The sequence below is a fragment of the Pan paniscus genome, chromosome 2 (assembly GCF_029289425.2).
Source record: "Pan paniscus chromosome 2, NHGRI_mPanPan1-v2.0_pri, whole genome shotgun sequence".
Classification (NCBI taxonomy): domain Eukaryota; kingdom Metazoa; phylum Chordata; class Mammalia; order Primates; family Hominidae; genus Pan; species Pan paniscus.
Window position 1 is genome coordinate 132,238,661 of NC_085926.1, and position 9,938 is coordinate 132,248,598.

The 9,938-nt window shown below is 47.4% G+C and overlaps 1 long non-coding RNA gene across 1 annotated transcript; it reads left to right on the top strand.

Annotated features, from left to right (window-relative positions):
* Nucleotides 1–607: 607 nt before the first annotated feature.
* On the top strand, nt 608–8,333 carry LOC134730048 (uncharacterized). Its single transcript, XR_010111655.1, has 3 exons — nt 608–782; nt 7,207–7,294; nt 8,082–8,333. It is a non-coding gene; the product is annotated as an uncharacterized LOC134730048 (long non-coding RNA).
* The last annotated feature ends 1,605 nt before the right edge of the window (nt 8,334–9,938 follow it).

Genomic DNA, 9,938 nt, shown 5'->3' on the forward strand with positions numbered 1-9,938 from the left:
CGCTTTATCCGGCGGGGCGGGTGGACACTCCTACAGACCCACTTTGACCCATTTTCTCACAGTTTCCAACCCAGAGCCGCAGGGACAGGGGCGGACTGCGTTTCCTTCCCTGAGCCCTCAGCAGAGCCTCTGGGCAAGGCGGGCAGGGCCCAGGCTGCAGCTGGGCTTCCGGCCCGAGGCGCCTGCGTGGGAGCCGACCCTAGGCGCCGGGAGCCCCGGCGGGAGCTCCAGGGGGTGCGGGCGTTAGAGAGGGCCAGGGCCGCGCCCAGGCAGGGTGCGGGGAACCCGGGAGATGAAGCCGCCCGGGGGCGGGGGTGTTTGTCACCAAGGTTCTGAGGGGCCGTGGAAGGTTTTTACCTGTTTTCATTGGGAGCAAATAACAAAACTAAAAGCGATGGAGGGGTGGGGCTGCAGAAATGGAAGCAGCAGTGTGGGGAAGCCGGACGCTTCCCGGGCAAGAGGGAGAGGGGACGCTCAGACCCAAAAGGCGGGCTGGGCGCGGAGTAGGGCAGCCGCCGGGGGGCGCCCGCACGGGCTCGGGTTCGGGGCCGGGTTTGGGGGCGGGTAGGGGCGGGCAGGGGCGGGCAGGGGCGGGGCAGGAGCCGGGGCTGCGAGCTGGCCGCGGCGCTAGGAATGCGGCCTTTGGCTGGTCCCGGGCCGGCATTCCGGCCGGCGCAGGAATGTGAACAGGGTGTTCACTGCGCGCTCTGAGCGCACAAGTTTGTTCTCCTCCCCTTGGAGAACGCCGGCCCGCTCTGTGCCACCCTCTCCCCAAGCCCCCGGTACGTCCGTCTGTCCGGGTGGAGGACAGGGCCCCGAGGGCCGCGACCAGGAGGGACTCGCAGGAGGCACCGGACAGGGGTGCGGCGAGAGCAGTCGCGCTGGAGGAAAGGAGGGAAGCCCGCAGTGGTCCGCTGAGGCACTGAGAAAGCCAGGCCAGTAGCTCAAAGAGGAGACAGGACCTGCCCCTCTCCATCATCGGCCTCAAGGGGCACAGGGTTCAGATCCCAAAATGTGCCCATTTAGGGGGCACATTGTGAAGGGCAAGACCTGGGGAGAGAAGAGGGAAAGCGGACAATCTAGTTTAGGATTAGGTGCTTTCTGATCGGCCAGGGAGTGACTGAATACCTAACAGCATTTAACTCATTCAATAAATATTTGCTGAGCCTCTGCTCCGTGCCAGTTCCTGAGATTAATTCTGGGGGCACAGAGGTGAAGTCATCCTGTCCTTGAGGGGCTGACATTCTGATCCTCAAGACAGTCTCTGAAACACCGAGGGAGAGTTGGGGGAAGCCCAGGGTGTGGGGGAACACCAAGGAATAACACAGATTGGGGGTGGAGATCCAGGAGGGCTTCCTGGGAGAAGCTGCAGAGTGACACGGAAGATCAGTAGGAGTCAGCCCAAAAGATGGGAGAAGAGTATTTTAGACAGAGGGAACCTTATGTGCAGAGGAAGAGCCTGTGGTGCGATTGGCCCCCAAACAGAGCATAAGTCTGCTCCTGGCCTCTCCCCATGCCTGCCAAAGGCCCAGCTGAGTCACAGTAAGGGTCAGGGTGTCCATCTCAGTCCTCTCATGATGTTGGTGGGTCTATGGAGCCCCTCTTCTGCGAGAGGCACAGCAGTGGCCCGTGAAGAGTGAGAAGAGAATCAGGACTCAGCACGCTGCTGTGGGAGTATTGTGGGGACTGATAGATAATGCCCATAAGCATCTGGAGTGGGGCCTAGCACCTAGTAGGCGCTCTGTGGACATTGGCTGGTCTCTCAGCACCTTGCCTGATTGACTGACTCCTCTTCCCCTTCGTAGTACTGATTTCTGGTTCCGAAAAGGCAGCTGTCCAGCTCTTCATCCCTGCGGAGGGGCCTTCCCAAGGGGAAGACCATGTGGGTCTGGTCATGGAACTTCCTGATTTTTGTCCCTCCCTGATTTGGGGGTGGTAGCATGCAGGACATGAGACTGGCATGGAAGAGGGCATCATAAAGATCCTGGAATACATCCAGGGCATCCGATGCTGTGGGCAAGGAGGAATTGGAGCAGAGAAGGACCTTGCTTGCAGGTGCAGCGTGGGAGATTGGCCCATGGGCTGAGAACAGGATGAATGAAGCAAAGAGGGTCAGGGCCAGGAAGGCTGAACTTGGGCAGTATCCAGAAAAGGACTAATGGGAGCTCGGAGGGCAGGGACAGAAAGCAGAGCTGGGAGGTTGTCACTGGGGTGGTAGAGGAGATCAGACCCTTCAGCTGATTAGCTGAAAGGTGGGGCCAGGACTCTAAATCTCCTACTAGATCCTCACTCGGCTTGGGTCAGTATGGATCTGAGCACATGAGGCCACACGGGATCATAGTCTCTGTGTGTCACAAATGTCACTGAGTGACGGAACAGAAATGTTTATATCCAGAAGTTCTTTGTCCCAGGAATGCACTGGGACCTAAATTCTTATGTGCAGAGGAAAAGTGCAGGCCTTGGAATGGACTCTCCAGCATTGTTCCTTGGCAAACACAGGAAGATGGGTTTCCTTTAGCTTTGTGGTGCTGACATCTGAATCCGGACCCCTCCCCCAGCCTTTGGGGTCAGGGAGGGAGGCAGAGGACGAAGCAGTCGATGGAAAATAAACACCCACCTCTGCTTTTTTGACTTATTTCATGTTCTTAGAATTTCCTCTCTTGGATTCTGGCTTTGTTATTTTAAAATTCCACACGTTGGTTAGGGTTGAGAAAACCCCCTGTTGCTATTGCTATGGAGAGGCAGCTCTACACTGGGGGCACAGAGTCTCGGCACCCCCAGAGAAGTAAGCCGGCCAGCGGGCCTGCAGCCCGGTCTCCAAGTGAGTTTCTGAGTCAGCCTGTGCGAGGGAGGCTCTTGGGGCTGGGTGTGTGTGCCGCCTCTGTGTGAGCATGTGCTAGTCACACAGCTGGGATATGGCCGTGTTTTGGTTCCAGCTCTTTGGGCTGGAGCCACGCCGCAGTAGTGATAGCTCCATTTGGGGACTTCCAAAGGGGGTTCCAGGTGGGCTTGGATAGTGCATAAACTGAGAGGGCAACTCCAGCCCACTAGAGCCCTGCCTCACGCCCACACACACATGACTCAGACTGCTGCCTCCCCTGGACTCTGTGCTGTGGACACCTGGTCCTGTGCTGTCCTTCCATTGAGGCCTCTGCCTTTCCTCCTCCTCTCTTGACACGCATTCCCTTTTCCTTCAGGGGATGTGTACAAAAATTTAGGCACAAGAATAATCATTGCAGTGTTTCCTTCCTTCACCAATTAATTCATTCATTCATTCATTCATTCATCCATCCATTCAGTCATACAACAAATATTTATTGAGTGCTTACCAGGTACCAGGCATTGTACTGGATTCTGGAAATACAGAGACAGAGAAACTGGAAAACTGGAAACAACTCAAGGATCCCAACATTTAGTGGCATAAAGTATGGAGTATCTACATGACACAGGGCTGGAATGAGGGTGAAGCAAGCGAAGTAGGGGGTACCCCAAAACCCCATAATCAAGACAAGTAATATTTTAATGCAACTTTTTAAAAATAAAGATTAATCCATGGTGAACCAAACATCAAAATTTTAAATAAAGTCAGGATCAGTAACAGTTCTGTGCTAGATCATATTTAGACCCGGGGGAAAGGAAAAATTAGTCATACAATACATTGACAGAATGTCATGCAAACATTAGAATATGTCGAGGAAGTTTGCTTATTGACGTAGAAAGAAACTCATGGCATATTGTTGAGTGAAAAAAGGGAAATTACCAAGCCATATATAAAGTATAAGCCATTTAAAATATGTATCTAGGTACTGGAAATGCTGAAAAAGCCTATGTCCAGATGTTAACAGCTCTTTCCTCTACAATTAACAGTTATTTTATTGCCTTCCTTTCGCCTATCTGTGTTTCCTGGATATTTTAATGACAAAGATGTAATATGTGTATAATTTTCTCAAAGTTTTTTTTTTTGTTTGTTTTTGTTTTTTTTTCTGAGATGAAGTCTTGCTCTGTCGCCCAGGCTGGAGTGCAGTAGTACGATCTTGACTCACTGCAACCTCCGCCTCCCGAGTTCAAGTTATTCTCCTGCCTCAGCCTCTTGAGTGACTGGGACTACAGGCGCGTGCCACCACACCCAGCTAATTTTTGTATTTTTAGTGGAGACGGGGTTTCACCATGTTGACCAGGCTGGTCTCAAACTCCTGAGCTGGTGATCTACCTGCCTCGGCCTCCCAAAGTGCTGAGATTACAGGCGTGAGCCACCGCGCCCGGCCTCAAAGATTTTTTTTTAATACAACAGGAGCATTGGAGCAGAGTATGCTGGTCTGGAGAGACTCCCCACATCACCCCACTTCTCAGTGTTGAGACTGGGGCAGGTCTGGGATTACCCTCTCACTTCCTCCATGAGAAAGCTGAGGCTCGGTGAGGCTGAGGCATGTGGTGGCGCCAGCCTCTGAAGGCAGGCGAGTCTTCAGGGTCCACATTGCCCCATAGGATGGCTGCGGCTCTTGTGTGCCAGCTTATGAACTTTTTCTATCTTTCCCTTCATGGCCCAGCTGCTCTCCAATGGCCTACCTCTTCCACTGATGTTGTTTTTCAACTGAGAACAGAACTGTAGGAAGAAAGCCTGGATAGATGTGCCTAGCCCCGTCTCTGGGTCCTCAATGAATGACAAGTGGGCTTGTGAGTGACTGAGTGAGGGAGTGAGTGATTCTGGTTAGAAAGTATTTCCAATGTTATGTTGTTCTCTTTGGCACAGACACACCCTGCAGACTGGCATGAATCATAAGTAATTCCCTAAAGCCCCCATCTGCCTGGAAATGCCTAGTGGTATTTCCCATAGTTCAGAAGCCATCAGCCCTGCATGCCAGCAGGTTTAGCTATTCCCCACCCAGCCACAAACTCTTGCCCATCCCCTGGGGAGAACACTGGAGGGAGAGGAGCTTGAGGGAGAGGAGCTTGAGGTAAAGGTGACACCTCTGGAGACTGCAGTCATTCTGGGATTTTGCTCACAGAAGCCTCAGGGCTGCGATCCTCCCGGTTTGTGACTTAGTAGGCCTTGTGTCTTAAGCATGATGCCTGAGGGCCAGAAGAGAAGCCCTTTCTCTCTCTCTTTTTTTTATTATTATTATTTTTTATTATACTTTAAGTTCTAGGGTAAGAGGTGGGTTCCCAGGCTTCAGCTCTCTCTCAGTAGCGTGTGGTCTCAGCTTGTCTGCTGAATGCTGAGAAGCAAGAGTGCTCTTGGTTCTAAGTGTGGGTATAGCAGGTTGTATTTCCCAAAGACGGTGGTGACAATATTGCAGCTAACTATGGCTACTATGTAGACATAACTAAGTTATGGCCAGTGACATGCAAGTGGAATTATTGTGTGGGAATATCTGCAAAGATGTCTTCAAAGGGAGGTGAAGTGCCTTTCTTGTTCCTTTCTCCATCCTGCCGCCTGTAATGCAGATGTGATGACTAGAGCTCTAGCAGCCTTCTTGGACAATGAAGACTTGGGGTGGGGGGACGCCTTAACAAATACCAGAAACCCAGAAGCTATGAAAGAAAAGATAAACATATTTGGCTAGATTAGAATCTTAAATTTTTGTGGCAAAAGATAGCACAAAGAATAGATGAACAGATTTGGAAACCATACTTATAAATCAGAGGACAAAGGGCACAAAGAACATTTACAAATTGCCAAGAAAAAGATAAATGATTCAATAGAAATATTGGCAATTTATGGAATGTCAGTTTCAAAGAGCCAAAAACATATGAAAAATCACTAGCAGTTAGTGAAATGGTTAGGTCAGCTTGAAAAAAATAAAAAGACTGGGAATGCTGGTGGACCTGCAGAGAAAGGGGTATTCGCGTACAGCGTTACTTGAAATGTGACTTTCTCTAGCCTTTAAAAAAGTCAATTATGTGGCCGGGTGCAGTGGGTCACGCTTGTCATCCTAGCACTTTGGGAGGCCAAGGTGGGTGGATCACCTGAGGTTAGGGGCTCCAGACCAGGCTGGCCAACATGGCGAAACCCCGTCTCTACTGAAAATACAAAAAATTTGGCCAGGCACAGTGGCTCACACCTGTAATCCCAGCACTTTGGGAGGCTGAGGTTGGGGGATCATGAGGTCAGGAGATCGAGACCATCCTGGCTAACATGGTGAAACCCCGTCTCTACAAAAAATACAAAAAGTTAGCCGGGCGTCGTGGCGGGCACCTGTAGTCCCAGCTACTCCGGAGGCTGAGGCAGGAGAATGGCGTGAACCCAGGAGGCAGAGCTTGCAGTGAGCTGAGATCGCGCCACTGCACTCCAGCCTGGGAGACAGAGCGAGACTCCGTCTCAAAAAAAAAAAAAAAAAAAAAGAAAATACAAAAAATTAGCCAGGTATGGTGGCAGGCACCTGTAATCCCAGCTACTCGGGAGGCTGAGGCAGGGCAATTGCTTGAACCTGGGGGTGGAGGTTGCAGTGAGCTGAGATCACGCCACTTTACTCCAGCCTGGGCAAAAGAGTGAAACTCCGTCTCAAAAAAAAATTAATTATAATTATTACATAAAATTAATAATTTTATATATTATAACCTGTACAAATTATATATCTATAAGTATATTTGACCACCAGTTCAGTCCTTTTCATCTGTCCTCAAATATCTGTACAGGATAATGTGTATTACAGTATTGTTCATAGTGTCCAAAAATTGTAATTAAAGTGAATGCTGACCAGGTGCAGTGGCTCATGCCTGTAATCCCAACAGTTTGGGAGGCCAAGGTGGGCAGATCACTTGAGGTGAGGAGTTCAAGACCACCCTGGCCAACATGGTGAAACACCATCCCTACTAAAAGTACAAAATTAGCTGGGTGTGGTGGTGCACGCCTGTAATCCCAGCTACTTGGGAGGCTGAGGCAGGAGAATTGCTTGAACCCAGAAGGTGGAGGTTGCGGTGAGCCGAGATCATGCCACTGCACTCTAGCCTGCATAACAAGAGCAAAACTCCATCTCAAAAAAATGAAAATAAGAAAATAAAAAATAAAGCGAAGCTGAATAAATTATGGGGCATTTATATTTAGGAATGTTATGCACCCATTAAAAAGAAAGAAGCAGAGATAAACCAGTGATTAATTTCTATTAGATATTTATGAAAAAGAAAAGCAAGATAAGGAAAAGTGTATACATCATTTAGGTAAAACAATGATTTAAAACCTATGTGTGTATATGTATGTTTTGTTAGTCTGAGTTCTGCAAGGATCGGTGACTAAGATGGAATTCCACTTGCAAGAGATCTATTGGAAAAAGCTCCTGTGAGTGAACAATGGGAGGTACGTTCTCAAAGCTGTAGCATATTCACACACATGGCTATGTGTGTGTATGTTTATGTATAGATATACATATCTGTATATCATATATGTGAATATGTACTATGTATGTTTATGTATATATGTGGATATATGTATGCACATACCGTGTGTATACATATGGCTATGTTTGTGTGTGTGTATATGTTCATATACATTTGTATATGTAGGCATAGAGAAAAGTATGAATGGATATACACTAGGCTATACATAGGTTATGGGGAAGGGGAGTCCTACAAAAAAAAAAGAGGGAAAAATTGCACTAAAACCCCTCACATTTCAGACTTCTATATTCAGTCGCCCATACCACATTTGAAAAGCTTTAATACTTTATAAACTGAATTCCTGAGTTTGTCTGCCTCCTCTGATCAAACCTGCAGCACCCCCACCCCCAAGTCTGATTCCTATTTCGTTCTACATGACCTGTTTTCTTCCTGCTGGAAGACTTTGGAATCTTTCCTTTATGCCAGGTGCTCTGGAATCTCCCCACCACTTGTCCTGCTATGGGTCTTGCCCCATTTATTGTACTGGGTCCTTGATAGGCACTTAAATCCTTAGGTTCTGGAATCTGACAGCCTCACTTTGGGGCTCTGTTAGGGAGATGTGGCCGAGGAGGAGTCCGAGGGGCAGCTCTTGCCCCTTCCTGGGGAAAGGTGCACAGAAGGCTGATGAGGAGACCTGTGGCTTTCTCACCAATTGGCCCATATGAGTTCTTGCCGCTGAGTCACTCTCATTATCTCCACTTTTCTAGGGAGGAGGCCTCACCACCGTGCCCAGAGCAGCACAGTGAGTCAGAGATGAAGCTCTCGTCCCACCTGCCGCAACCCTCGAGCCCTGCTTCCCAGGTCCGCGTTCCCAGGCAGCCTGCCACAGCCAGTGCCAGCGAGAGAGTGGATCAGGCTTCAGGATAGCCCAGCACTGAGGACATCCAAAACAGTCTTCATTTATTTATTTATTGTTCATAGTGTCCAAAAGTTGGAATTAAAGTGAATGGCTGAATCAATTATGGTGCATTCATATTTAGGGATGTTATGCATCTATTAAAAAGAATGAAATAGAGGTAAACCAGTGATTAATTTTAATTAGATATTTATGAATAATAAAAGCAAGATAAGGAGAAGTGTGTATATTATTTAGGTAAAACAGTGATTTAAAATCTATGTGTGTATATGTATGTTTTGTTAGTTTGAGTTCACCAAAGATCAGTGAATCAGTGACCAAGATGAGGTTCCATTTGCAAGAGATTTATTGGGAAAAGCTCCAGGAAAAATGTGTGTATATGGATATTTTATTTCATCTAAAGTTTATAGAATAAAATATCTTTAGATGGAATAAAATATCCATATTACTTTAAAATGTTTGGATTGAAATACAGTGAAGTGAAAATTCCCCCTCCCAGTTTGGTTGCCCTTTTTTTTTTTTTTTTTGAGACAGAGTCTTGCTCTGTCGCCCAGGCTGGAGTGCAGTGGCGCGATGTCGGCTCACTGCAAGCTCCGCCTCCCAGGTTCAAGCAATTCTCCTGCCTCAGCCTCCCGAGTAGCTGGGACTACAGGTGTGTGCCACCATGCCCAGCTAATTTTTGTATTTTTATTAGAGACGGGGTTTCACCATGTTGGCCAGGATGGTCTCGATCTCTTGACCTCGTGATCAGCCCGCCTTGGCTTCCCAAAGTGCTGGCATTGCAGGCATGAGCCACTGCGCCTGGCCTTGGTTGCCCTTTTTTAGAGGCAACTGGTGCTAGTTTCTTGTGTATACTTCAAGAGATATTTTAATGCAAAAAAAAAAAAAAAAAGGTAGATAAACTTATAGTCCACAATCCCTTATCTGGAAGCTTGGGGGCAGTTGTATTTTGGAACTGGGAATTCAAGGAGTGTAGAAAGGTAGTATGTATATTCTATCACACTCCCAGCAGAGCCTGTGATAAAATACACAAATATTTCTGCACCAAACAAAATAAATAAAGCCATAATCTGCCTTAAGTCAGTTGAGTTCAGCCAGGTTTTGCTACCAAATGTGTTTGTGTTATTTATTTATTTTTTAATTGTGTTCTTTGGAGATTTTTGAATTTTATAATTGTGGATAAGGGAATGTGGACTTGTTTTTGTGCTACTCTCCTTATTTAAAAACTTATGGCGGCATTCTGCACCTACTGGATCAGACTAAAGAGCTTTTTCATTATTATTATTATTTTGTGTCCCCATAGTATTGCATTATACACATGCACCATTGCCAGCTTAGCTTCTTCATGGACATTTGAATTGTTTCCAGTCTTCTCCTCAATGGCATCAGTGCTGCAATGAATAACATTGTGTACTCATTTAGCACATATGCAAGCATATCTGTAGGATAAATTCCTGGTAGTGGAATTGCAAGGTCAATTAATAATAATGATGGTTAACATCTGCATGGGTATTTACTAAGAGCTGGGAACTGTTGTAAGTGCTTTACAATAATTAAGGTATTTTAATCCTTGCAACAATCTCCTGGGGGAGACACTATTATCATTCCATTTTGCAGATGAGAAAAACTGAGGTACAGAGAAGGTAAAGGACTTGTAGAGCTGGAATTCAAACCGAGGTGTTCTGACTCCAGTCTGTGCGCTTAACCA